Below are 27,937 nucleotides of genomic sequence, written 5' to 3'. Positions count from 1 at the left end.
ACCCAGAACTTGTGAGAATTCAAGCATGGCACACAGTACTGGGTAGGCATAGCTCAGTCATTATTCTCTTTCCATGTGTGCCTTTTCATTGAGTGGGTCTTAGTGCTAACTTGCTAGCTAATATGCACCATTCCTCCTAGGTATAGGTGTCCATTTTATAACCCTATCTTCTAATTACATGTATGGTGTAAAGCATAATTTAATTGAATGTATAAGCCTACAGCTATGTTTTATGTGAACATATCATATATAGAGATAATGCATACATATGTGTTATATATACAGCACATATCTCTTCAATCAACAGGTACATATTGAGGAGATATCTTAGGTGCCACATTGTTCCAGGCACCCCGGTGTTCTGCCGTGGTGCTACTTAAAGCATGGTATGCAGATTGGTGCCAGTTGACGAACTGCATGTTACTGGTCTGAGACAGAGAAGTACAGAAATTGAGCATAAACATTTAGACACATCATACTTTGACACTAAGACGTCCGTACCCATGTTCGTCCTTGTGATCCTTCATTTTGATTGTAGTCTCCAGAAAGTATTGGCGCATGCCAGATTGAAAACTAAAACAAAAACAAAATCAGCCAGCCCTTCGTGGAGTCACCAGAAAAGTTTGCTAGAATAGACATGTGCTCACTCTGCTCCCCGCCTTCCAGGTGCCATGGTTTATTTGTGCAGTGAGAAGAGACCATCACACAAAGTCGTCAAACATCAGTGCAAAGACAACAGTGAAAAACAATGTCATGAGGCAGTCATAAATGACCCAGTGCCACACCAGTGGTTGCAATGACACTTGCCACAGATGTCTGCAGGGGGACGAGGTGTCTGGAAAGTCTTCCCTGAGCAGGTGGATTTGTTTTGATTTCCCCTGCATTGCGGCCTCCTGTCAGGGTCTGCTCTGTCCCTTCTCACTCGGCGGCCTGACGGGTTAATCTCCTGGTGAGCGAGGGCCTGTGAATGAAGCTGGATGGAGTTATATGTCAGACTACAACGGGCACGCACTAAGTATCCCGCTCCATTTTCCTTGACGGGGCTTTGATGTTAGCCTAAGACACGTGAGATTACAAGGACGTCATGTCATGTGTCAAATCAGTGTTGGGGCTCCATCCTGACACTTTAATTAGTACGGGTGGAAGGAAAGGATGTATTATTTTTCTGTTCCAAGGCAAAGACCCTAACACCCACTGAGAACTGTTAGGTTCTGCCCAAGCCCCTTTTAAAAACACAGCCTGTACCCCTTAGGATAATGGCCACAGTGTCAAGCTAATGAAAAGAGCCCTGGGCCAGGAGGTGTAAACCTCCCTGGACTCCAGTCCACCAGCAACGCCTTGTGTGAGCTATGTCCCCCAAGTGTCCTGTTCAGCAACACAAATGCTTGTTAATTATTGACCTTGCAGGCTTCCCACCCCTAAAAAGTGGCTACTAATGCTTTCATATACCTCACAGGAGTATTAGCTGTTGAAATCATGCCTCTGACAGTGTGTCAGATGCCACAAATGATGCCAAATGGGGAGGGTAGGCTGTGTCAAGGGGGAGAGGGGGAAAATGCCATTACAGACCTTTGCTTTTAAGAACCATTTTCAATTAGCTGCAGTGTACTCCACAGCTGGAAAAACACCTGCAAACACCTTGCTCTGCTTGTGCAACTGCAAGCAGGTGGGGGTGTCAGAGTTCAAGGACGTATTCTATCCAGAGAAGCGCCCAGGCATAAAAGTAGCCCTTTGCCGTTTGTGAACGTGGCCGTGAGTAATGAGAAACCTGTGCTTTGCTTTCTGCTCCCGGAAGAAGGTCGTCCAACTTAATACTGAATGAAATCTCTGAACGTCAATATACTGCATTCACACTGACATCTAGACTCCTGTGTAATTAAGACCTCAGGTCTGGCGCTTGGTTTATCAGTGTGTCACTTCTCATTTACATAAGACTTTGGTTTTTCCCACATCTCTGCACAGACGCCGCCAAAAAAAATACTATTAACAATGAAAGGGCTGAGGATAGAGTTACACAGCCCATCGTGTCTTTAATCCCTGCTTAACATTTCCCTTAAAAAGAACATTGCCCTATTCAGAAATTAAACGCAATGCAATGCGTTAGATGTTCTTTATAGAAGGAGAAGGGAGGTGGATTTTCCACTGCTTTATTTTGAGCTTGAAAAACATCCGATTTCATGCCCTTTATTCAACTGTGAGGCAGAATCTGCTGCATAATTGGAGGGTTGTTTCTTCATCTCCCTTTTAGAAAACAACAGACTCTTCTCACCTCCCTGTAGCTGGATGCTAAAAACTGAGAGTGGACTCAAAGATTCCCTAGGTGTGTTAATCTAGTTTTGTTTATTCAGACTGAAGTCTGTTGGGTGTAACTGGATCCTACAAAGGAGAAAAGTGACTTCTGGGCTGCTGGAAACCATCCTTCCCTCCCCTTGGAGCTTTCCCCAGGGCGAAGAGCAGTGGGGACCCAACACTTCGGATGCCTCCTCTTCCAACATTAATGGGTGCGAGGCAGAGAGTTTATTATTGCAACTCAAATGAGAAAAAGCACATCCAAGAGAAGTTAGGGGACCCTCCAAAGACCACACGTGGAGTTCATTATAGGACCTGGGAAATACTACAGCCTCTACAAGCCTTTCTTTGCACACTGATATAATGTACGAATCTGCAAAATTAGGGACAGGGAAAGAAGTCGAATAAAAAGGCATAGAGGGGCACCTGGGTGGCTCAGTCAGTTAAGTGTCAAACTTCAGCTCAGGTCATGATCCCATGGTTCATGAGCTGGACCCCCACATCAAGCTCTCTGCTCTCAGCACAGAGCCTGCCTCAAATCCTCTTTCCCCCTTTCCCTGTGCCCTTCCCCTGCTTGCATTCTCTCTGTCTCTCAAAATAAAGATACAAACAACTTTTTTTAAAAAGGCACAGAGATAGGAGATTCTGGTCCATATAACAGGATTCTAGGTCCGAAGATACCTGTTTTAAGTAGGAAGCCAAAAGAAAGGATGGAGACTTGGGGTTGCTTTCAAGGATCCTCCTTTCCAGCTCTATCACTACTACGGTGTGACATTGGCCAAGTCCCTACACCTCTCTGGGCTTCAGATGCCTCATCTCAGAAACAGATTATTACAGTGTTCCTTTTGCAGCATTCCTATAAATACTAATGAAGTAATTCTCATAAACTACTTGGAGGAGTGGGGCGCCTGGGTGGCTTAGTCGGTTAAGCGTCCGACTTTCGCTTAGGTCATGATCTCGCGGTTNGTTTGTGCCTCCTTGGAAGGAGAAAACACCCTGAGACTCATTGAGATGCTATCCTCTTTGAAGTGTTTTTGGAGTTGTAGAAGGGTAGAGACTAAAAGTACTAGGAGATGGTGACATAGGAGCCTTGAAGAAAAGCACACAAGATGGGGCGCCTGGGTGGCTTAGTCGGTTAAGCGTCCGACTTTCGCTTAGGTCATGATCTCTCGGTTCGTGGGTTCGAGCCCCGCACCGGGCTCTGTGCTGACTGACAGCTCAGAGCCTGGAGCCTGTTTCAGTCTGTGACTCCCTCTCTCTCTGACCCTCCCCTGCTCACGCTGTCTCTCTCTCCTGGAAATAAATAAAAAAAACATTTAAAAAAAAAAAAAAACTACTTGGAGGAGTAACTGATGTAAACTTAGCTTTCAATTAATATTGCCCTTTAGTAGTAGCATTGCTAGTTTTTATCCAGATGGCTAGTCCCTTCTGAATGAGACAAAAACAGTGATTGACTCCACATTGCTGCCAGATTTTCCCATATAGTTTGTCCTCAATATCTGGCCAGTCCTAGGAGGCCCAGGCAGTCCTGGAAGGCACCCAGGAATCTAGGGCAGTTCTCAACCTGGGTCCAAATGAGAATCCTCCCAGGGAACTTGGCACAATACTGAGGGTCCCATGCCTGGAGATTTTTGTTTAATTGATCTGGAGTCCAGCTGGGCATCAAGAGTTTTAAAAACTCTCCAGGTGATTCTAATGTTAGGAACCCCTTGGCTAGCGAAAGGCCCTATTAATTTTGATGTTGAAAAAAGTTGCTGAAATATGAATGGTATAAGCTATCATTTCCCAAGTGTAGTGTTTACTGCTGATGCTATATGAGAGCCTGATAGTTCAGATTATTTGTATGTTGATAGCCTTCCACCTATTTTAATGTGAATTAGGAAAGAATATTCACAAGTGGTATTCTTGAGGTTTAAATTCATTAAAGCTAAAGGTGGAAGGGAATATATATAAATTCAGTTTAAATAAAATAGTTAATATTTACACATTTATGGTTTAAAAGTATGACTTTTAAACATAAATGACTAGGGTTTGGGAAATATAGTATGAGGCAAATATGGCTGTAGTCATAATTCTGAGTAAATATAATTTTAAAACATAAAATTACCAAGTAATTGTACAACTTTTCTCATTTGAAAATATAAAGGTAGATTTATGGTGGAATATGGTGAAACTCTGAACCCATCTAAGAACACAAATTCCTTGGTGTCTAGTAACTTACTTTGGGGATGCAATTGGAGATAAAAAATGTTATTCCATATTTACTCAGAACTATAATTATAATTACTGTGTATATACTGACATGGTTAATGATAATGGCATCCTGTATTTTAAGAATGTCTTACCATTTACAAAACACTTGACTTACATTATATAATTGGGTTGCCTGATAACTTGCTGTGGTTGGGTTATTAGCCCCTCATCACAACTGGGGAAAATGAGGCCTAAGGACTTGGTTAAATAGGCTGTCTGACATTACAGATAAGATGTGGTAGTGCAGGACTGGGACCTTGTTATCCAAATTTAAAGTAGAACTTTCTAATTTTTACCACTCTTGTTCTTGTCCATGTTGCCTGCTCTCTCTCTTCCACATTAAATTATAAAATCTCCAAGGGCATCTCTCACTGTGTGACCACGGATTTCATTTCTGATAACTTGCTCCACCCTCAAGAGCATTCAGTATTACTTCTAGTATTAGAAATGAATTGGGCCAGTTAGGTCATGTATGTATAAAACCACCTTAATGAGACTCCTCAAAGACTCTTTTTCACTTTATACTCTTAACCAAAACCTCTTTTTTTTTTCTTTTTCATGCAGACAGTAGCCAAAATCATCTTTGGAAACATGCCAATCCATCATAACACTCCTTACTTAAATCTCTGCAATAGCTGTCCATTTTGCTTTGTATAAATTCTAAGCCCTGTGCCGCCTGACCCGTGTCCCATCTCCTGGTACTCTGGCCAGAGCCAGCTCATGCCCTTGATAGCCCTCAAACAGGCCACATTCTTGTTGCTTCATATCTAGACAATATGTTGTTTCATGCAACAAGAATGCTCTCCCTGTCCCTCTCTACCCTGCCAAGAAAGCCTTGCTTCAGTATATCTCCATGGGGGGGAATTCTCTGACCTCCTAGCGGATGAGATCCCCTCCCCTGCCCTTACTCTTTCATACTGCAGGCAGATCTTTCCTTCCCAGTCCTTATTATGATCCAGAATTATTTATTGGTGTGAATCTGCATGACAACAGGGTGTCAGTCACCTTCATACTAGTTTTCTACCATTCTAGTTCCAAACCCTAGCACAGAACTTAGTATATGGTAATTGCTTAACAAATATTTGTTGAACTCATGAACAGGAATATGAAAAGGCTGTGGGGTAGCTTACCCTCTCTGAGGACAGGGTGCAGTTTTCACCTCCTGCACTGACAGCAAGTCAGGAAGTCAGAAGTGTTTGCAAGAACCTCAAGGCTGATCAGGGCCACCTGCAACAGTACTATCCTGAAGCCACTATCTATACCTGACTAGTACTGCTACTATGCTGGGTACTCCATACAGGAAATGAAAACCTACCAGCGGCTTCCAAGTTGCTCTGTAAGGGAAAGAACACTCTAGTTAAACCCAAGGTGGGATGCCCAGAGCACTGCCAGTCCCACCTTTCGGTGGCTCCCCCAGGAGTTCCTGAGGCAGCGTAGAAGAACCCTACAGTTCTCAGAACACAATTTTAAAACTGTGAATCTAGTAAGTAAATACAACACCAGAAGTTAGAAATCTGTATGTTATTCCCAATGATACCACTTTCTACTTCTGAGCCAAGAAGTCGCTTTTATTGGCCAACTTTTAGTTTCCTTACCATTAGAATAGGTACAATACTGCTTATCCTACTTGTTGGATTGTTTTGTAGACAAAATAAGAGAAAAAGAAAATATTTTGAATAGGTAAAAACACTTTATATTATTATTTGAGCCTGAGTTACACAGATATGATTTCTTCTCCATAACGGCTTTTAAATGAAGACACACTGATTTTCACAGATACAAAGGCATCCCAAAGACGTAAACACAGTGAAAGAACCAATGCATTATTCATTAGTGTTATGGATTTAGGTGCGTAATCAGAAAGAGACAGTGTTCTATAGCAGGAAGGTCTTTGCCTGAGAATCAGGAGGCCTGAGTTTGAACCTACCTTGTCACCCAGTTACTAGCTGTGGGAATTTGGTAGGTCATGTAACCCCTGGAAGACTCAATGACCCCCATCTGTAAATTGCAGGGGGTCAAAGTGGGTGGGAAAGTGGAGAGGGGTAATGATATTACAGAAGTTTGGAGAATCACGTGAAACAAATAAGAAAGGCCTCCGGAAACAGCAGAAAGCCTTAGCAATGCAAGGCATTAGTATTATCCAAGCTCTTGCATTACTTAGGCAAGGGGAAGTCAAGGAGTTGTCACGGAAGACTGCCCAGAATAGCAAGGGAGTACCAAGAACGACTTGCGTAATGACAGGGAGAGGCCAGGTCTAGCCAGAGTACGTATGCTTAAGGCGAGGGTGCAGCCCCAGAGAGGGCTTATTTCCAAGGAGCTGGCAGGACCCAGCCAAGACGGTGAGTTGTTCCCCCTTCCCAGGAGCTGAAGTGGCTCCTAAAAGCTCTGGATTACAAGGCAGAGGACAGCATCCAGGTGGGCAGGACGTGTTAAAAGGATCCTAAGCACACTCAAGGATGTTTGTTTTGATTGGAAGATAAGGATTAACTGGATTAATGGAGCCTCATGGATGGAGAATGTGCAGACGCTAATTGCCCCTAAATTACAGTGGATTCCATTGGAATTGTGTATTCTCCTCTACAAGCCTAACCGCTGCCCCTCCTTCCCTCTCTCCCTTCCTCTCCACACAATGCTAAATGAACATGTCATGGTAACTGAGATGAAAGGCCTTGAAATTTATTTTCCACTTCCCTCCAAGATCTCTTGTTTGCAAAATACAAGAGGAACTAGGTTACTAATCTAGTTTCAGTTTATTCCATACCAAAAAAAAAAAAGTATTCCAAGGACTCAAATTCTAGACTTTTCTAAGCCCCCTTTCCTTGTTACATGTCTCTACCACACTGATGGCCTAAATAAGTGGTTCTCAGAGATGAGTGTGCTTCAGAGTCACCTGGAGACCCTCTTGAAGCACATTCCTGGGACCTGCCCCAGACTTTCTGCTTTAGTTGGTTTAAAGGAGTCCCCCAAACTTGCATTTCCCACAAGTTTTCTGGGAACACTGATGGTGGTGGTCCCAAGACACACTTAAGAACCACTGAACTAGGGAAAATGAAAATATTTGCAGAACTTGGTCAAAGGAGAAAGAATGCAAACCTTGTGATGCTGGGGCTGCATCTCCTGGAAAATGGAAGTACAATCACTCTGAACTCAAAACTACTTATTTCCTAAGTCAAATATGCATATTCTCTTGGATGTTATAAAGCTTCTAGGATAAATGTGCTTTTTTATGTATGGGAAATGCAAAGGAGTGTGGAACCGGAGAAAGTTCTGGCTGGTGGCCACCACCCACTGCCCCCTTCACTCTGGTTTACCCACTGCCTCTCCTCTTACTGTTGTCAAGGAGTTTTTTGGCAACTCCACAGCCATCACACCTCCAGACCCCTAAACATCCCCTCTGCCTTAACCCTGCCAATGTGTATTCAGTCCTGTTCCACAGATCACTTCTGTGCACCGCTGGGTAAGACTTGGGCTACCTTCACTAATGCCTCCAGAACTTTGCAAAGCACTGGACAATGAGTCAACAGATTTGGTTGGTTCTGGCCTTGTATCTGTTTGGAAAGAACACTCTAAACCTCTGGGCGTGATTTTACTCATCAATTAAAGGAGAAAGTCTACCTAGATTAGTGGTTCTTCCCCTTTAGGAGAAAATGAAAATTAAGTATATAGACCTCTTCCAGGAAAATGCACATGTGCGTGACCTGCAAAGTGTTGCTTACAATTTCTAAGCTATGTAAGTAATAGTATAGTAATAGCAAGCAATAATAATAGCTGGCATTTATCAAGTGTCAACTATATGTCAGACACTGTGCAAAGCACTTTACATGTATTACCGTATTTAATCCTTGCAACAACCCTGTGAGGTCATCAGGCCCAGTTTCTAGATGAAAAAAATCATGGCAGCGACAGGAAGGAATGGCCACCTAGTAGTATGCAGCGGAACGGAGATTTAAGGCAATTTACACTGCCCTGAAGCTGATAAATAGTCCTTTGGATTTAGAAGGGACCGTGTTCTAGGTGGCATTTCAAGTTCCTGAAGCTCTGATGTCTGAGGATTTGCATTTCCCCCCCAATTTTCCTAGTCCTGAGAACGAAACACTGGGGAATGACCCATGGTGCTCTCAAGGCTTTTATGCATCAGAGGTGGTCACGAAAGTTAGAATATAAAGGAGATTGGGGGTTCACACTCTGCAGAGCAAGTCACTTCTGTCCTTTGTGTATGTCTTAAAAATGAATGCTTTCTTATTGGCTTCTAACCAGAGGCAGCCTCCTCTCAAGGCAAGGGGAAATACCCATCTCGGCTTGGGCAGGTCAGTGATGTGACAAGATAAAGGGCAGATCCTTAATGAAAACCACTCTGCCTCCTGCCAGCAAAGGAGTTTTCTTAGTGCATTTCAAGTCCGCTAACACCTCTTCCCAGATCAATGGCTTTTCATAAATGCACCAGGAGATCTTTGAACCACTAATGCTTCAGGGGCTGTTTAGGTTTGGAGTCAAACTGTTTAATATAACTCTCCTCCAAGTCTGGTTCTATTGAAAGGTCTCAGGAAACAAGGCAGGGGGATGTATAAAAAGCAGAACTGCCACGGCCAAGTGACGTCCCCCCACCTAGGCCTCCTGTTTATACAAGCAAATTGGACCAGGCTGATTACTTGCAGGAGGGGAAAGAAGGAATGAAATGACATGTGGGTCATGGTGGAGAGTTGAGAGAAAAGGAATCATATTAAAGATGGCCTTTTGATTGGAGGGGAACAAATCATTTGCGTGGGGTTGGGGGTAGCCATTGATTGGCTTCATCAACAGATTAGGTCACCAACAGATTAAGCACTACAATAAATACTGCAGTGTGCCCAGGAGACATGGGCCAGGCTTCCCATGCTCCTGAGCAAATGAGTGCCATTTCATTTAAAACTTCTTCAAACACTTAAGCTAAAGGAAGAGTCTTTCCCAGAAAGTAAAGGACTGTCAGCATCAGGAGATGCTATGCCAAAGGGCCCTCTTTCTTGTCTACGCTTTGCCCACACCTGCTTTCACAGAGTGCTTGGTGAGAATGGTAATGAATAGTAATAGTAATAGTAATAGTAATAGTAATAGTAATAGTAATAGTAATAGTAATAGTTGGTATTTCCTGAATGTAAACCTGCCTGCACTGTGTTCTGTCTTTACCTCATCTAAACCTCACAGCAGTCTTCTGAGGCAGACCCTCTGCTGTTACTAACCCCATTTTCAGAAGGGGAAACTAGGCCTCCAGGCAGATAAGCAACTTGATCAATGTCACATCCATCTGGGATGGGAACCTAGATGACTAACCACCATACTGTGTCTATCCACCTGTGAGAACATGATCCACCATCATCGAATGTTGAGCTCATTTACTCCTGAAGATCTGGGACCTAGTGGTTATTTCATGTATCCCCTCATTTAGACTTCAAACTCTGTGAAAGCAGGAACCACGTGGTCCTTTAATTTTACTTCCCACCAGAGTGCCTGGTAGAGACCCGATCCCTATCTTTTATTCTTGAAAAGTCACTTTTTAAAAATGTTTATTTGTTTTTAAAACAGACATAGAACATGAGCTAGGGAGGGGCAGAGAGTGGAGACTCTGAATCTGAAGCAGGCTTCAGGGTCTGAGCTGTCAGCACAGAGCCCAACTCAGGGCTTGAACTCATGAAGTCAGATCATGTCCTGAGCTGAAGTTGGATGTTTAACCAACTAAGCCACCCAGGTGCCCCGAAAAGTTACTCTTAATGTCACTTTAGAGTTTTATGGATTTTTTCTGATTAGAATATTAATATAAAATCACTGCATAAAATACTGCTTTAGGCACCAAAATTTTGGAAAGATAAAAAGGAGAAACCACAAGAGGTAACAGTCATTAACATTTTGCTATGCAGCCTTCTATTTTTTATACGTATATGCACGTAAAGATCTACCTTAAATAGGGCTACATTATGTATATATTGTTTTGTAGCCTCATTTTTTGCTAACAACATATTGTGGACATCTCTCCACATCAATAAGCATAGATCTTCAGTTGTCTGTATGTCAAAATCTTGCAGTGTTCCAATGTGTGGCCATGTCAGAATTCAATAATCTGCAGTTGATGGACTGGGTGCTCCTGGGCTTTGCTTGTCCCTGCAAGATGCAGCAAGCCTCCCTGCACCAACAACTTGCTGTTTCTGTATTTCCGTCACTGCTCTTGGCCCCACTTCTTGAAAACTTCACTCCCTCAGCAGTTGCTTGGATCACAGTTCTTGAAATGGCAAAGTATATATGCTGTCTGTTTCAGAATGCCTTGGAGACTTATACAATCTGGTTTTTAATATAAAAATTAGGCTGTGGCATAGCCCTTAGAACAGAAGGAAGTCACAAGTGCCCATTTCTGATTCAATCCCTCAGTACATACTAGCCTCCTCTATAACAGCATTCCATCCCTGGAGTCAATACAACCTGGGACTTGTAGCTGCTTTCAGAAATGCCCTATCTGTGAAATTGCTATGGACAGCCAATAAACCGGGGGTCAGGGGTTAATGAATGCCAGCAAGAGCATGGGGAGAGGAGACAGGCTAGGACTTTAGGAGTTTGGGGAATGAGCCACTCCTCTTTTAAGTTCCTGGGCTCAAGAGCATCTTGGGGAGTCACAGGTGGCTGTAACTATATGCAAACCTGGCCAGATATGAGGGTGGAGGTAGGGGAAATTTGGGGGTGGCAGTGAGAGTTAATATAAGGTACAAGCCCTGGGAGCCCTATTTATTATTTTTCATCAGCCAAAGAAGGCAATTTTTAGATTTAGATTTTTTTTCTTTGATGAGCTGTCACCATGGTGATAGAATTGGAAATTCTTTTTCTGACAGCATTTCTGTTAAGCCATTTGTTGAATTATTTGCATACCATGACTCTAGAAGGCTCACAGAGCTCTGTGCTTCCCTCTGTCAAGAACAAAGTTGCTCTCAGCCATCTCTTGGGTCCTTTGCCACAGACAGGTCCAGGTTTCCTGCATGCCTGGTCTCTAGCAGGTATTCCTGGGTTCCCCATAGTGCATCCCACAGAAGGAGCTCATGAGAAAACAAAATCAAAGACAAGAAAAAAGTGAAGAATTTACCATCTGTTCCAGGGAAATTTGAGTCTCTCTACTTTTCTCTGGGCCCATGTGGTTTGGTCTCTGGTACATCACATCTACAGAATCCACTACAGGGCAGAGGTGCTTGAAGGAGACATGCAGTAAGTATGACCTTCCAGAATGATTCAGGCACTTAGGAGCCCAAGTTGCTGCTTTTTACTGGGCTGGGGCTGTCTGAATTCACTCCTATTCTTCTGTGAGTGATAGTTTCTTAAGATTCCAGTTGGATCCAAGATAATTTTTTAAATCCTCTAAATTCTGTGACTGATTTCAGAATTGGATCTGGAAAAGTCCCTTCTTCATATGCTTCTCTGATTTGAGCCCAGCGAAAGAGGATGGATTACATTTTGAAACTTCCGACACTTTTTGCCCTCACACTTCCAGTCAGACCTCTTCTCTGAAAAAGCACCAGCCACAGTAATGAAGAGCCATGTCCTAATGAGAAGTAATTGAGTGTACTGATTGTCTTCTAATTCAGTGAGATTTGGATGTGTCTGGAGACTTCAGGAGTCACAGTTGGCCTCTGATCCCATGGCCCTGTGAGAGCCCTACATGCCTAGTAGGAATTGTTTGAAGCTGTCCCTGTGTCTTGGGTTTGTGTCTCCTCCTCATTTTGTCTTTCCTCTGTCCCCATTCCTCTGCTACTCTTCGTTAAAGACAAGTAGGGAGTGGTGTATTCTGGGTTGCTATCAGTTTGCTTCTGGAGGATGGGGTGCGTGTGACAGCTTGGGGAAGGCACGGAGCCCAGGCTGTTTGTGTCACACTCCGTTCCCAGTGACAAACACTGCTGCTCGCCTCCCTGTCCAAATCTGATAGCACGTATGTTCTCCCAGTTCCGTGCTGTTGCTCTGGAAACGGAAGCAGCATCACGATCTAGAGTAGGATTATGGCTTAGTCAACCTTAAAGCCTCACAGCCCTTCTGGCAACTTCTGGCAGGAAAAGTATATCTGCTCCCACTACCCAGGGAGAGGTTTGTGATGGACAGCTTCCTTCCCTCACTGAGAAGATTTGCCTCCTGAAGTTAGAGGATGTGTGTCTGCCCACAGCTCACATTGGGGCAATGTAGTTCTCAAACTCTAGGATCTTAGCCAAATCCCAGCCCTGCTGCTCACAAGATAAGGCACAAGGTAAGTGCTTATTAGCATGAGCTGTTATCACAGCCCCTTCAATGGCTCTCCTCTTCCTCCCAGGGTGGACTGGCTGCCGTGGAGTCTCCCAGTTGCTAGACTTCAGTGCTCCTCTCGTGATTAAGTTCCTGGCTCAGAAGCTTACCAGCTAGATGATTGGTCACGTTCTTCACTTTTCTGATCCATCCATTGGTTATTCATAAAAGGAGAATAATTATGCCTATATCCCACCTGGTTTTGAGGATAAGTAAAATAGCACTCATGAGGCCATTGCTCAGGATGCACCCAATGTAACCTTCTGGCAAAATCAAATTCTCCAAATTCAAAATATAAATGTTTCCATTGGGGAGAGAAAACCGTTCTTTCCCTTTCCATGGGTTCAGTCCTTTGTCCCTTTCTGAAAATGCACCTGCCTCTAGCGTACCTGCTCCCCTCTGTCTGAAGAGATGAGTGAAGCACAGGTAGAAAACCCAGCCCTTGGCTCCCTTACACACACACTGACACACCCACCCAACTTTACTATCTCTGCCAGCACCTTGCAGACAGGGCCTTTATTTTTTTTTTTTTTACAAATAGTTTATTGTCAAATTAGTTTCCACATAACACTCAGTGCTCATCCCCACAGGTGTCCTCCTCCATGCCCATCCCCCCTCCCCCCCACTTCCATCAGTCCTCAGTTTTTGTCAGCATTCAAGAGTCTCTCATGGTTTGCCTCTCTCCCTTTCCCTCACCATTTCCGCCCTTCTTCTCCCCCTTGTTCCTCCGTCAAGTCCCTCCTAATCCTCCTATACGTGCAAACATATGATATTTGTCCTTCTCTGCCTGACTTATTTCTCTCAGCATAACACCCTCAAGGTCCATCCATGTTGCTACAGGGCCTTTAATATAGTGGGGGAGCCCAAGTGTTTGAGGCACAGGAGGAAGGGTGAAGATTCTAGAAGACATCTGTGAGAGAAGGTAGCTAGGAGTAGGATGGAAAGAGAACAGAGGGTAGGAGTGAGGAGGAGGAGACAGAGAGAGAGAGAGAGAGGAGACTTCCCAGTGAGTTTAGAAGCCTTTTGGGGAGTTTACCATAGTTTCCTCTCACTGCCAGCAGCCTCCAACCCAGAGGTCTAGAGCTAAACCTAAAGAACATTAAGGGCCTATGAAAATCTTTAGTCTTATGATCATTCTTCTTTTTAAAAGTGTTTAATGTTTATTTTTGAGACAGAGAGAGAGAGAGAGAGAATGAATGTGAGAGGGGTAAAGAGAGAGGGAAACACAGAATCCAAAGCAGGCTCTAAGCTCTGGAATGTCACAGCCCAACAAAGGGCTCAAACTCACAGACCGCAAGATCATGAACTGAGGCAAAGTCAGATGCTTAACCGAAGGAGCCACCTAGGCACCCCTAAATCATTCTTCTTTAAATGAAAATTTCACTCCGTTTTTTAAAATTTATATCCACGTTAGTTTGCATATGGTGCAACAGTGATTTCAGGAGTAGATTCCTTAATGCCCTTATCCATTTAGCCCATGCCCTCCAGTTACCTGTGCTTCCCTTCCCTTAATGTTCATCTGTTTTGTATCTTAAAGTCCTCATATGAGTGAGGTCATATGATACTTGTCTTTCTCTGACTAATTTCACTTAGCATAATACCCTCTAGCTATCCACATAGTTGCAAATGGCACAATTTCATTCTTTTTGATTGCCAAGTAATACTCCATGATAGATGTAGATAGAGATGTAGATGTAAATATAAGTATAGATATAGATATATAGATGCATAGATATATAGATATAGACATACAAACATGCCACATCTTCTTTATCCATTCATCCACTGATGGACATTTGGACTCTTTCCATACTTTGGCTATTGTTGATAGTGTTGCTATAAACATTGGAGTGCATGTGTCCCTTTGAAACAGCACACCTGTATCCCTTGGATAAATACCTAGTAATGCAATTTCTAGATTGTACGGTAGTTCTATTTTTAATTTCTTGAGGAATCTCCATACAATTTTCCAGAGTGGCTACACCAGTTTGCATTCCCAGCAGCAGTGCAAAAGAGATCCTCTTTCTTCACATCCTCGCCAACATCTGTTGTTGCCTGAGCTATTTAATGTTAGCTATTCTGACGGGTGTGAGGTGGTATCTCAGTGTGATTTTGATTTGTATTTCCCTGATGATGAGTGATCTTGAACATTTTTTCATATGTCATTTGGCCATCTGGATGTCTTCTTTGGAGAAGTGTCTATTCATGTCTTTTGCCCATTTCTTCACTGGATCATTTGTTTTTTGGATGTTGAGTCAGAGAAGTGTTTTATAGATTTTTCATACTAACCCTTTATCTGATATGTCCTTTGCAAATATCTTCTCCCATTCCATTGGTTGCCTTTTGGTTTTGCTGATTGTGTCCTTCACTGTGTAGAAGCTTTTTATTTTGATGAGGTCCCATAGTTCATTTTTGCTTTTGTTTCCCCTGCCTCCGGAGACGTGTTAAGTAAGAAGTTGCAGCCGAGGTCAGAGGTTTTTGCCTGCTTTCTCCTCAAGGATTTTGATGGCTTCCTGTCTTACATTTAGGTCTTTCATCCATTTTGAGTTTATCTTTGTGTATGGCGTAAGAAACTGGTCCAGGTTCATTTTTCTGCATGTAGCTGTCCAGTTTTCCAAGCACTACTGGCTGAAGAGACTCTCTTTATTCCATTGGATTCTTTCCTGCTTTGTCAAAGATGAGTTAGCCATACGTTTGTGGGTCCATTTCTAGATTATCTATTCTGTTCCCTTTATCTGAGTATCTGTTTTTGGTGCCAGTACCATACTGTCTTGATGATTACAGCTTTGTAATACAGCTTGAAGTCCAGGATTGTGATGCCTCCAGCTTTGATTTTCTTTTTCAAGATTGCTTTAGCTATTCAGGGTCTTTTCTGGTTCCATACAAATTTTAAGATCATTTGTTCTAGCTCTGTGAAGAATGCTGGTGTTATTTTGAGAAGTATTGCATTGAATATGTAGATTGCTTTGGGTAGTATTGACATTTTAACAATATTTGTTCTTCCTAATCAGGAGCTGGAATATTTTTTTCATTTTTTTGTGTCTTCTTCAATTTTTTCCATAAGATTTCTTTAGTTTTCAGTATATAGGTTTTTCACCTCTTTGGTTAGATTTCTTCCTAGGTATTTTATGGTTTTTGGTGCAATTGTAAATGGGATCGATTCCTTGATTTCTCTTTCTGTTGTTTCATTATTGGTGTATAGGAATACATCTGATTTCTGTGCATTGATTTTACATCCTGCAACTATGCTGAATTCATGGATTAGTCTAGCAGTTTTTGGTGGCATCTTTGGGTTTTCCATATAGAGTATTATGTCATCTGTGAAGAGTGAAAGTTTGACCTCCTCCTGGCCTATTTGGATGCCTTTTGTTTCTTTGTGTTGTCTGATTGCTGAGGCTAAGACTTCCAATACTATGTTGAATAACAGTGGTAAGAGTGGACATCCCTGTCTTGTTCCTTAGTTCCACTCCTTCCTTTTTTAAAATAAAACCCTAATATAATACAACTTATTTTTTTCTTTTACGAAAAATAAGTCATTTTCTTATAGTAATGGAGGAAATGAAACCCTAAGGCCATCTCTGCCATGAAACTCACTGCTCTAGACACCAGCATGTGGACCTTATGGAAGAACTCACACCAAAGGTCCCAGTTCTTAGGACCTTCTTCGGTGTGCTTGCATTATACATGCCTGTGTGCATCTGGACACTTGTGCAGCCCCTTACCAGAAGATGGCCATCCAGAGTGATAAAAATGTGGCTGGTGTGACAATAAATAACTTGATTAGGAAATTTTCGGGAACTCAGAGAATATGCTCAGATCATGGGAGTCAGAGTTTTCATTTTCTTGGGCCTCTTCATATAACCAGAGAACATCATTTAAAATATATATATATATATATATATATATATATATATATATATATTTTTTTTTTTTTTTTTTTTTTTTTTTTTTACCTGAGAGAGCAAGAGAGAGAGGGAGGGGGGGAGGGAGACAGACACAGTGTGTGAGCAGGAGAGGAGCAGAGAGAGAAGGAGACAAAGAATCTGAAGTAGGCTCCAGGCTCCAAGCTGTCAGTACAGAGCCTGACACAGGGCTTGAACTCACGAACAATGAGATCATGACCTGAGCCAAGGTTGGACGCCAACTGACTGAGAGATTCAGCCCCCAGAGAACATCATTTTAGACTGGGCACCTCTAGAAGTACAAATGCTATAGTGCTTTCTCTAAGAAAGTAATGCATTTTTGCTTAATGCCTGTTTACCTTTTGCTCATTTTCTTGTGGAGCAAAGCAGGGCTTTAAGCTTGAATGCGATGTGTTCCTTCTTGGTGAGTTTCTGTGTTTAATTAAGCACAGAGCACATACTCTCTTGTTTACTTGTCATGGCTCTTGTTCCCCTTGGGAGGAAAGTTAGGGCACATGCCAGAGAATTTTATCACCTTATGTTTCATCTAAAACAGTGATGGGTCTTAAACCACTTCCTGCATCTACCTGTTACCCCAGACACATTTGGTCCAATAGGATACCCTTAGATGCAAGAAACATTGATCTCTGACTCCTATAACTATTCAGCCTTTCATTATTTTCAGCAGCAGGATTGTGTTTGTACAAGAAAAATATAAAAAATACATAGTGGATATAAACTCAGTCTGCAAACATCAGTATATATAACAATTTCTCACCCATGCCCACTTACCACAAAAACTAAACCTTGCACACTGCTGGGTGCCCTAACCTCTTTCCAAGGGCTGTGTCCATGCTCCCGGGTGTTTAAATGGTGTCCACTTGAGGAAGGAGGTGATGGGCACCTAGTTCATGGTATTTAAGTCTGTCTACCTGGGCATCCAATAAGACAACCACCTCTTTTCATCCACCTTCCTTCTTCCTTGCAATTCTGCCCAGCACAGGAAATTATTCTACTTCCTTGCTCCTCAGAGGCTCTGGGAAACTCTCAAAGACTATCTTTCAAGACTGCTAAATGCCACCATGAATCCATTCTTCTCTAATGCTTCTGCACCAGGACAGAGCAAAGGGAATTCTGAGAGGCCTTGCCTCCTCACTTGGCTTCACCTGACACAGTCAGTGTCCTCAGACCTCAGCTTCTATCATTCTTCCTCCAATCTACATTCAGTCCTACTACTTGGCAGAGAAAGGTTAAGAAAGGGGTCACTACCACATGCCTATATGTGTCTCAACTCCCTTCATGATCCTTTTCTATATTTTTCCCAACTAGAAGAATCTTTGGAGCAGAGAATTTACTAATTCTGACTAACCCAATATACGCCAAGCTGATCAGGGCTTAAGATCAGCATTGTCCAGGGGCACCTGAATGGCTCAGTCGGTTAAGCATCTGACTTCGGCTCAGGTCATGATCTCACAGTTTGTGGGTTCGAGCCCCACGTTGGGCTGTGTGCTCACAGCTAGCTCAGAACCTGGAGCCTGTTTCAGATTCTGTGTCTCCCTCTCTCTCTGACCCTCCCCTGTTCATGCTGTCTCTCTCTCTCTCTCTCTCTCTCTCTCTCTTTCTCTCTCTCAGAAATAAATAAAACATTAAAAATTTTAAAAAAAATCAGCACTGTCCAACAGAATTCTCTATGATGATGGAAATGTTCATTATGGTAGCCACAGCTACATGTGACTGGTTTGACCAATGAACTGAGTGTTTAATTTTAATTTATGTAAATTCAGATAGCCACACGTGGCTAGTGGCTATCATGTTGGACAGCACAGGTCTAGATTTTTCAAACTTAAAAACCAAAAGTTAGTATCTTTGTTCTCTATTTTGTATAGGACAATCCATCCCTAAGGCAAAGGTAGAATATCTCCCGTGTGCTTGGCATAAGAAAGTGCACAGGTATTGGTGGGGGAGGTGTGGAACATATCAGTTATCACTTTAAAATACTATCCCCCCCAATAAATAAATAAAAAGTCATGCTGTGCTGGTTCAGTCAGCGGGAAGCCCAGAATCTTCACACTACCCATCCCTTAACTTACAGAAGATATTAAGGTACCTCTGAGGGATTGCAGAGATTCTTGGAACTTGCTTTGGAAACCACTGAGCTAGCTTATATCTGAAGTCCAGTCTGGTTCTGACATTTTAAAGGTGTAGACTTGGGGCGCCTGGGTGGCTTAGTCGGTTAAGCGTCCGACTTTCGCTTATGTCATGATCTCGTGGTTCGTGGGTTCGAGCCCCACGTCGGGCTCTGTGCTGACTGCCAGCTCAGAGCCTGGAGCCTGTTTCAGTCTGTGACTCCCTCTGTCTCTGACCCTCCCCTGCTCACGCTGTCTCTCTCTCTCTCTCCTAGAAATAAATAAAAAATTTTAAATAAATACATAAAATGATTTAAAAAAAAAAAGATGTAGACTTGTTTTAATGAGGAAATCAAGCCTTCAAAGGGGTGGTGACTTGCCTTAAGGTACACAGCTAATTTTTTCAGGAAAGATCTGAGAGCCAAGTCTGCCACACCTTATCAGAACTCTTTCCCCAGCACTTCATGGCTTTCTACAAGATACTAACCTTGATGCTAGATTGTTCCATATCCCCCAAAAATACTTATTTCCTGGAAAAAGGGGCCAATCTCCCCCTCTAGCACTGTGTATGACAGAGCATCTCCCCATCTTCAATGGGGAGAACAAACTCATTATGCTGGCATTATTACAGGATGTGAGTAGGGCCCTTAGGCAAAACAGTTCCCACAACGACTGTCCTGATTCTTCTCCACCTTTCTCTTTCCCTATAAACAAGTAGCAACCCCTCATTTCCCATCCTGCATTGAAGATGCAAAGGACCTCCCTCCTTAACTCTTTTACCTATGGAGGGAACTTTGTGTTTAAATTAAATTAAATTGGGCTGTTCTAACAAGTGAATTTAATATACTGTATAATGACCCAAATTGATTGAGATTTATTTCTCTCACGTAAAGCCAAAATTCCTTTTCCATGCATGAGTGGCTTGCCTCCAAGTAATGACTAAGAGACTCAAACTCCTTCATGAAGCTCTGCCATCTTCAATAGGATGACACCTAGATTCAAGGCTAGGCTTGTCTGCTGCTAGGAGGATCAAGTCAGAGAGATTTAACAGGCCAGGCCAGTCTCAATTCCTTTTCTCATTTCTTTGGCCAGAACTCAGTCACCTGATCAGGCCTAACTGCAAAGGAGGCTGGGAAATGTAGTCTAGATAGGTGCAAGAAGACAAAGAAATGGATTTGTCCAACAGTTAATCATTCTCTCCCACCCTTCTAAACCATATAAACCTTTATATGCAAAAAGCCAAATAGGAAATATCTTCAGCTTTTCAAGCCATACTGTCTCTGTTGCAAATACTCACTTCTGCATTGCAGTATAAAAGTAGCCATAGACAATATGTAAACAAAATGGCATGACTGTGTTCCAATAAAACTTTATTACACAAATAGGCAGTGGGCCAGATTTGGCCTGAGGACTGTAGTAGCTTGCCAGTCTCTTTTCTGGACCAGGGAAGACACTTATTCCCAAGCAAAACATGGAACAGGAACATTTTGGACTATTTACCAAGAACTGAAAAAAAGTATGTGTATTTTCTGTGGATGCTGGAGGCAGCAAAAGCAAATGGATTATGAGGCTATAGGAGGAGTCAGGGAACTTATTTAATTAGTCCTTTATAAAAGTGAAATATTTTCAGCTATGATTCGAAGGAAAGGTGTGATAACTATGAAGAGAACATTTATTAAAAATATAGATTTCAGGATTCCACCCTCAGTATTTTGGGACAGGGCCTAGGAATCTGCATTTTGGGCATGTTCTCCAGCTCATTTTAAGCAAATGGTAGAGGTAGTAGGTGATCACAATTTGCTGAACACTGCTGGGCCATTAGTTTTTCTGATTCTCATGGATGTCACAATTTTGACATAATTATGGGCCTTCTGAGTACATGGGAAATAAGATGCAAGGTACAGACAAATTCACTAATCTAGGTAAGCCTAATCCTCTTTTTCCTTCAAGGAAGCTATCAGAATGTATGGGAGTGGGAGTGATCCTACAGGTCTTTCCAATTTTTTTTTTAACTGAATTAGCTTGGGACTCTAATTAGTAACAAATTGCATATGGCACAACCCACAATTGGTTGCAAAGCAAGGAATAGAATCAAGATTTCCAATGAGACTGCGACTGGCAGGCAGTGTTATTTCATTTAGGCATTCCACCACTTACCTCCCCATTTCTGAAAAATGGCAGCTCCCACATCTGAGAAGGGATAGTGTTTACACTGGGGAGAGAGTCACAGTCATAAGGAATGAGTTGACACAGTTGGGTGATTCCAATTCCTAACACAGTGTCACTTTCCTTGCCCTCTCCACGATGCAGCTCAAAGTTCTGTGAAACAACTCTGACCAGCACTTTCCCTCCTATCACCCAAAAGCCCAGAGTAGAAGGAGACAAATCAGCCTAGAAGAATCAAAGAGTTGAGGTGTCAATACTGGGTGCCAATGGGCAACCCAGCAGAGAGAAGTAAAAATGCTCTCTCCACAACCTTGAAGAAGTCACCACAAGAGTGTCCAGGGAAAGAAGTCCCTTTTTTATTTATTTTTTTTTTCCTGAGAGAAAGAGAGACACAGCCTGAACAGGGGAGGGTCAGAGAGAGAGAAGGAGACACAGAATCTGAAACAGGCTCCAGGCTCTGAGCTAGCTGTCAGCACAGAGCCCGACGCAGGGCTCGAACCCACAAACCATGAGATTATGACCTGAGCAGAAGTCAGCGCTTAACCGACTGAGCCACCCAGGCGCCCCCAGGGAAATAAGCCCCTTATGCCAGCTCCTGTGTTCGTGTTCCAAAGATGGAGTTGCAATAGAAAGGGGGGAAAAAGCTGTTTTCTATAATACTGTATGTCAATTATACTTTAAAGAAAGACAAGTTAAAAACAAAACAAAAACACAGTATAGCCCCCCCCCCAAAAAAAAAAAACATAAAAAAAGAAAGAAAAGTGCCTTCCAGCCCTCCTCTTTCCCCTAGGATCAGCAGTCACATACCTTAAAATGGGTGGAGATGATTTCAGTCCCTTGGTAAGAAGACTGCAAACGCCCAGGAGTGAAAAGCAAATCAGTAAGTGCACAGTTCAGCACCCAACTCAGAGATGAGAGGAGGGAGAAAGATAAATCACTGTAAGGTTTCTTTCTCTAGTAGAGATGGCAGTGCTGCACTCAGATCTGATTTCTAGGCACAGGAATTTGCCCTTAAGTGAAGTTTCCCACCCCCATCCCTCCAGCGTGAGGCCTGGCAGCCCCCTCTCAGGTAATCAGGGGTTACCAACAGAACCTGTATCTTCAGCTCATCAGCTTGGCTGTGCCCTGGGGTCAGGGTAGTGCTCCAGCATGGAGCAACCCATTTCTCTGGGAAAGGCAGCTTTTATTTTTATTTTAGTGCCCTTTGTAGCAGCCCTCTGATGACTTTGATAAAATGCACATATTCAGAAAATTCAAGGTGGAAGGTGCCTTGGCTTTGTTCACTCCCCAATTTCCATGTAAATACGAATCACCTTTAGAACTTGTCAAATTGTGGTTTATGGAGCACCTGTCTCCCAGAGATGCTGCTCAATAGTGACTAAGTTGAGGCCTGAGAACTTGCATTTATGTAAGCTTTCCAGATAATTCTAATACTGATGGTATAAATGATGCTGGTAATTCTTAAGTAGGAAACATAGGACTGGGGAGGAGATGGAAGGTTTGGGGTTTGGTTTTAGAATTGCTTTTTGAAGATTCAGAACCATAACCTCACTCAACAGTGAAACCTAGCAATCTTATCAGACTTGCATTCAAAAAGGGCTTTGTTTTGTCCAACTGGAATTTTTCTCCAGCTTAAGCCCCTTTTCATTTCTTTGATCCTCACTGGCTCCACATTACTTCTCTGGCTTCTCCCCATATAAGCAAATAAATGAAATAAAACTTGGGAGCTTCTTGAAGACACTAAGGCATTCCTTAGGCTTTTCTTTGTCTTACTTTCTTCTTTTCCTTATAGACAAAATTCCTCTAGGACTGCCTCCTAGGACCAGTTGTTCATGCCACTTATGCCATGCTTCCTGGCTACTGCTATAGCACACACCTTTGAGGTTAACCATTTCTATAGGAAATTTGGCTGTTGCCATACAGAGGCTCATGGGAAACACTTAGTGGACTCTGAGGAGCTGGCTGCAAATGAGGTGCAATTTGGCCCACCCTTTCCACCCTGCTGTAATCAAGGGCTGGCATGAGTGTTATGAATGTCCTTCAAGATAGCTGCTTTCTTTTCCTTAAAAGCTTCTTTTTGTGAGAGCCTCCAGCATTTCTGGGTCTCTGCCTTTTCAGCCCCATTTCATGCCATAGCTCTTCTTGGCTCACTCCTTGATTTTTCTGTTAGCCAGTGCCTGGGGTGAGCTGGGTCATTAGGGAAGAACAAAAGGGAATGTTCCAGAAGAGTCTGGAATGAGGGGCAGGGGTGGGCAAAGAGGAATCACAGATGATGATGAAGCAGCCTGATCTACTGATCTCAAGGTAAAGACCACAGGCATCTCTAACTCTAAGGCCCTACTCTATGTGCCATACATTTGCATGACTTTTCCAAGGTAAAATTAATTGACCTGCAGATCCACAATGACTTTTAAAGGTAGATTGTAGGTCAAGTCACAGAATGTGCAGAGTTTACTGGAAAATTTAAAGAAATTGCCATCAAGCAGTGGTAGTTTATATCACGAGGGATGACAGAGTATGGTGACATGCTAGCCATGTGACCTCAGAGAGCCCACTTATGCTCTCTAGACATTAGTAGCTATATGTGGAAGAATGATTCTATCAACAATAAGTATGTTTATGGAGCATTTACTACATTCTTAACATTGTATTAAGTTCTTTATATAATATTTAATTGAAAAATCACACCAACCCTATGTAGTATATACTGTTATTTGTCCCATTTCACAGATGAAAAAATAGAGGTGCAGAGAAAGCCAGAATCTGTGTGACTAGTAACATGCCCTTAACACTGTGCTGACATCAATCTCCTATTTTATTATGGACTGAATGAGTTTATGAGGAATTTAATGCATTTCATAGCATACAGCACTCAACAAATAATAACTATACATATTACATATATTTAATGGATGAGTCCATCCCAAATGATGTGATTTCTCAATTTATAAGAGTAGATACACTTAATGAAGAATGAGGATATTATGTTTTGCTAAACTTGCACATTATCATTCCCTCTCCTAGGAAGGCTTTCTAGATCCCCAAAAGTCACTTCTCCCATAATTAGCATAACACCTTCATTGCTAGATTTCCCCCATGAACTCTGTCTTGATTTCTGCAGCAGAAATGTTGCCATTTTGGGTGCACCTGTTTCTGTATTAGACTAAGCTTCTTGGCGCAGTGCCGTATTTATTGTTCTGTACCACCAGGACTCAATCAGAAGACTCCTTTGCTGACTGGCTGGTATGTCTTATTTAATGCTCAACAAGAGGCTTGGGGATTTGTCTTAGAGCCTAGGAGCTAGATAGTTGAATCATAACTGTGGGACATCAGCTACTCCAAACCTTGTGAAAACAGTTGCTGGTTTGCTGGCTTTCCTGGTTGGCTGCTGGGGTTCATTGGCCCCTGTGAGGCAAATGAAGGGCACTTGGCCAATAGGAAGAAAAGAAGAAAGGCAGAAGATGAAACAGGAAGAGCAGGGGAGAGAAAAACAAAAGAGCATAGAGAGAAAGTAATGTTTGCATAGAAGTCTAGAATTTTTAACCTGGAAAGCCCCTAGAGAGTACCTATTCCAATGTCTTAATTTTATCAAAAGATTAGAATGGTCTAGACAGGTTATTACACAAAGTTACACAGCTACAGATTGTATTACTTTGGGACAATCCTAACAGAAACTGTTCTTGCCTGTCCACGTGTGTCTGTGTCTGCGTGTGAACATGCATTTTGCCAGACTCTGGCTTATGGGACCCCATTGCTCACTGGCTTCTGAAACTCAGAATTCCAACATCCTTTGGCAGATGTACCCACAGCCTTTAAATGCACACCTGCAGGTGCTCTCCCACTGGATTCAGGGTCACCAGGAAACATGCCCTGCACCTGGCCTTGTACACTCCATCCTGCGCATAAGAACAGCTGTCTAAGAAGGGGCAGGTAGTGATAGTTGCTGTGACAAGGAGGGTGGCCAGAGCTGCTTCTGTTTTATTATTTCATAATATATATAAAATCTGAACTGGGCCAAATCTATTTGTCAAGGGTGTTGCTTTGTTCTCCTCTGGTTAGGTGGTTTGTAGTTTATTTTTACATGGATGTGTAGCCCCCTTCAAGAACTAGGTTTACTTTTTGCCCTTTTGGAAGTTTTGTTCTGTAGCCTACAAAGTCATTGCAGCCTTGTGAGATTGCCTCTTAATCCTCCTGCAAACAAGGCTTCCCCTTCTCTGCCCTGCTCCCCATCCTTCTCTGCAGCCCCATGTACTGAGAACACTGTTGCCAGCTCAGAGAAGCAAAGGGAAGCATTTGTGGCCACGTGAGGGAAGTTAGCTTGACATGAGTCTTGACCTGGCCTCTTTTGTTGATCTGTCTAAGACTTCACGTCAAAGCAAAGCCCTGACTGTTCCTGTTCCTTCTCCTCCCCCACCATCTCCCCAGCCACTTGCTCCTACTAATACTTCAGATTTCTTGGCTCTCATTAAATTCATACTGACTTACCCCTCCATGTACTTAGATGTACAGGCCCTGAGCAATTTGGGCTCAGCAGATTCACTAGATATGGCAAGAGAGAGGATGAGAGAGAGAATATGGGTAATACATAATGGCCAGCCATACATCCAGATAAAATGACCTTGAGTTGCTCAGGCCTTGTATACAATGTCAGAGACTGGTCAGTCCATGTATGTGTCATAAAGATTTAGAACTTCAAAAGTAAAAGAGCATTACTGTCCTTCCTACCTTTCTGAAAAGGACATTCTCTGTACTCTATGCCCCAATGGCAGGCAGGACTCTAGATTTTTGTGTGGCATCTTATAAGTCTTTTGTTCTTTTCCCTCATCTCCTCTGTGCAAAAAGTAGCACATGCTGGGCCATAGTATGAACAAGACAGGTAGAGCTTCTCTTCCCAGGGATCTGAAAGTCTAGGGGCAGCAGGCAAGCACAGGTAAGCAAATATATATGTGAGATGCTTTGGAATAAGTGACATGCGTTCACAGAAAAGGAAAATGTGCAGAGGAAACAGGCTGCATTGGACTTTATATTTGGAGGTCTGGCAAGGACTCTGGGGTGGACACTTAGGCAGAGACCTGAATGAGTAGAAGGAGCCAACCTTGCTCAAAAAATATCACTCAGCGCAGGACCTGCCTCAGGCCCTCAGGCCTCGACTGCCCTGAACTGCCTATACAGCCTGGATTTAATTCCAGGTGGGTCTTGGCCTCCTCCATATGGGCTAGGGAGAGGTCAAGCAGCCGCTGAAACCAGAGTAAACCAATCTTGGGGCCCTTAATAAGCATCCAGGTCCCTTGAAAAATGAAACCTGTGTTCAGGTCCCCCAGAGCAGAGGGATTTTAAAAAGATGCCCCTGCCTGTATCCCATTTTGCAAAATTCCAGCTTCCCCTGGAAGAGGGCTTCCTGCCTTGGATCCTAGAGACCCCGGTATTCTTACCTCCTAAGGATACCAACTCTCTGAGTATTGTTGGACACGGAACCTGGACAGCTCACAGGATGGTAGGATGGGAGTAGAGGCCCCAGATGTTATGCGCGAGTGGGTGATGAAAAGTGTGTGGGAGGTGGGGACTGGTTACAGGGCTGGTTGGTGTTCAGATTTGTGGGCTGCTGCTCGAATTATGATATCACAGAAGGATGGGACAAGTTGCAAATCCAGGAGCATGAACATGGCTTTTCCTCTCCTTAGTTACCCATGTAGTCGGCAAAAAATCTCTTAAACACAAGATGGGGCAGTGCCGCGGAGCGGGGGTTGGGGGGAAAGGACTCCTGTTGATAGCTCACATTTTTGGCACCTGCTGTGTGCTCAGCACTGGGGCAGGCAGTGGACATGCATAACTTTCCTTAACCTTCTCAATATGTGACACAGTAGGTCCTAGTACTCGTCCCATTTTATAGATGCAGAAAGTGAGACTCACAGAGGTTAATTAACTTGCCCAAAGTCATCAAGGTCGGATTCAATGGCCAGGATTTGTCTCGGGCCTGATTTAAGAGTCTGTATCCCTCTGTATTCTTCACGATGGTTCTTCACTGCCTGTTTGCTGAGGCGCCAGACCTGCCAGAGTAAGACAAATGGAAAGAGGTGACCTACCTTCCTAAAGGCTTTTTCTGAAGTGATTTTTAAAGCTATGTGACAACGGCTAACTTTCCAGAATTCACTCAGTAGTTACTTGCTTAGTGGATGAATAAGTAGGATCAGAGGTGGGGGTGGGAAGCAGGGAGAAGGAGAGACAGGGTGGAGAATGATTTCCAAGGCTGGATCTTTTCTTTATTTGACTCTAGTAAATTTTAACAAGGCCGTTAATGAAATCCCAGTGCTTAGCAGAGCCTCCACATTTACAAGTCACTGGCCTGGGGCGGGAGGAAGGAAATTTGGAATCCTTGGAATCCTGGCAGGGAGCTTAGTCCTGCTGACCTTTCATCCAGTCAGGTGAGCCCTACTGGTCAGAAGGAGCACTGTACTCTGAGTGCATCACTCCTGCCCAGATATGTGGACCAGGAGTCCTGACGCTGGTGCGGGAATGGCCCCAGCTCCTTAGAGGACTTCCTCCAAATCAGTGGCTGCCCGTGGATGAGATGTTTGGAAGAAATTTTCAGATACAGTTATCATAGGTCTGCAGAGCCTTGTGTCATTGTGCTTTGGAAACATTACAAAATAGTCATTGGTAATGAATGTTTTGGTGATCATCAGAATCCTTGTCTCATTCCCCAATCTGTAAGATGCCCTTTCTCACAACCCAGAAATGACTTCCACAACAACGAGGAGTTATCATTGTTAGTATTAACAATTTAGTGGGCAGTAAATAATATGTATAACATATCAAAGTATAAAGAGTAAAAAAATGGCAATAAAACAGGTTCCTGTCTTCTAGCACTTAAAAAAAAAAAAAAAAAGCAAAGCAAAGAAAAAGAACATCTTCCTGCCATTG

At 43.0% G+C, this 27,937-nt stretch overlaps 1 protein-coding gene and 1 long non-coding RNA gene across 2 annotated transcripts in view; one reads left to right on the top strand and one right to left on the bottom strand.

Annotated features, from left to right (window-relative positions):
• SLIT3 (slit guidance ligand 3) overlaps positions 1-27,937 on the top strand; it is a 606,956-nt gene that overhangs the window by 255,583 nt on the left and 323,436 nt on the right. The gene's annotated exons all lie outside the window — the stretch shown is intronic.
• On the bottom strand, positions 650-26,571 carry LOC120242132. Its single transcript, XR_005531017.1, has 3 exons — positions 26,449-26,571; positions 21,824-21,920; positions 650-961 (listed from the first exon to the last, which is right to left on the bottom strand). It is a non-coding gene; the product is annotated as an uncharacterized LOC120242132 (long non-coding RNA).

Source organism: Hyaena hyaena, unplaced genomic scaffold, assembly GCF_003009895.1.
Source record: "Hyaena hyaena isolate Hyena2069 unplaced genomic scaffold, ASM300989v1 scaffold_300, whole genome shotgun sequence".
NCBI lineage: Eukaryota > Metazoa > Chordata > Mammalia > Carnivora > Hyaenidae > Hyaena > Hyaena hyaena.
This window is presented reverse-complemented; position numbering and strand designations above follow the sequence as displayed.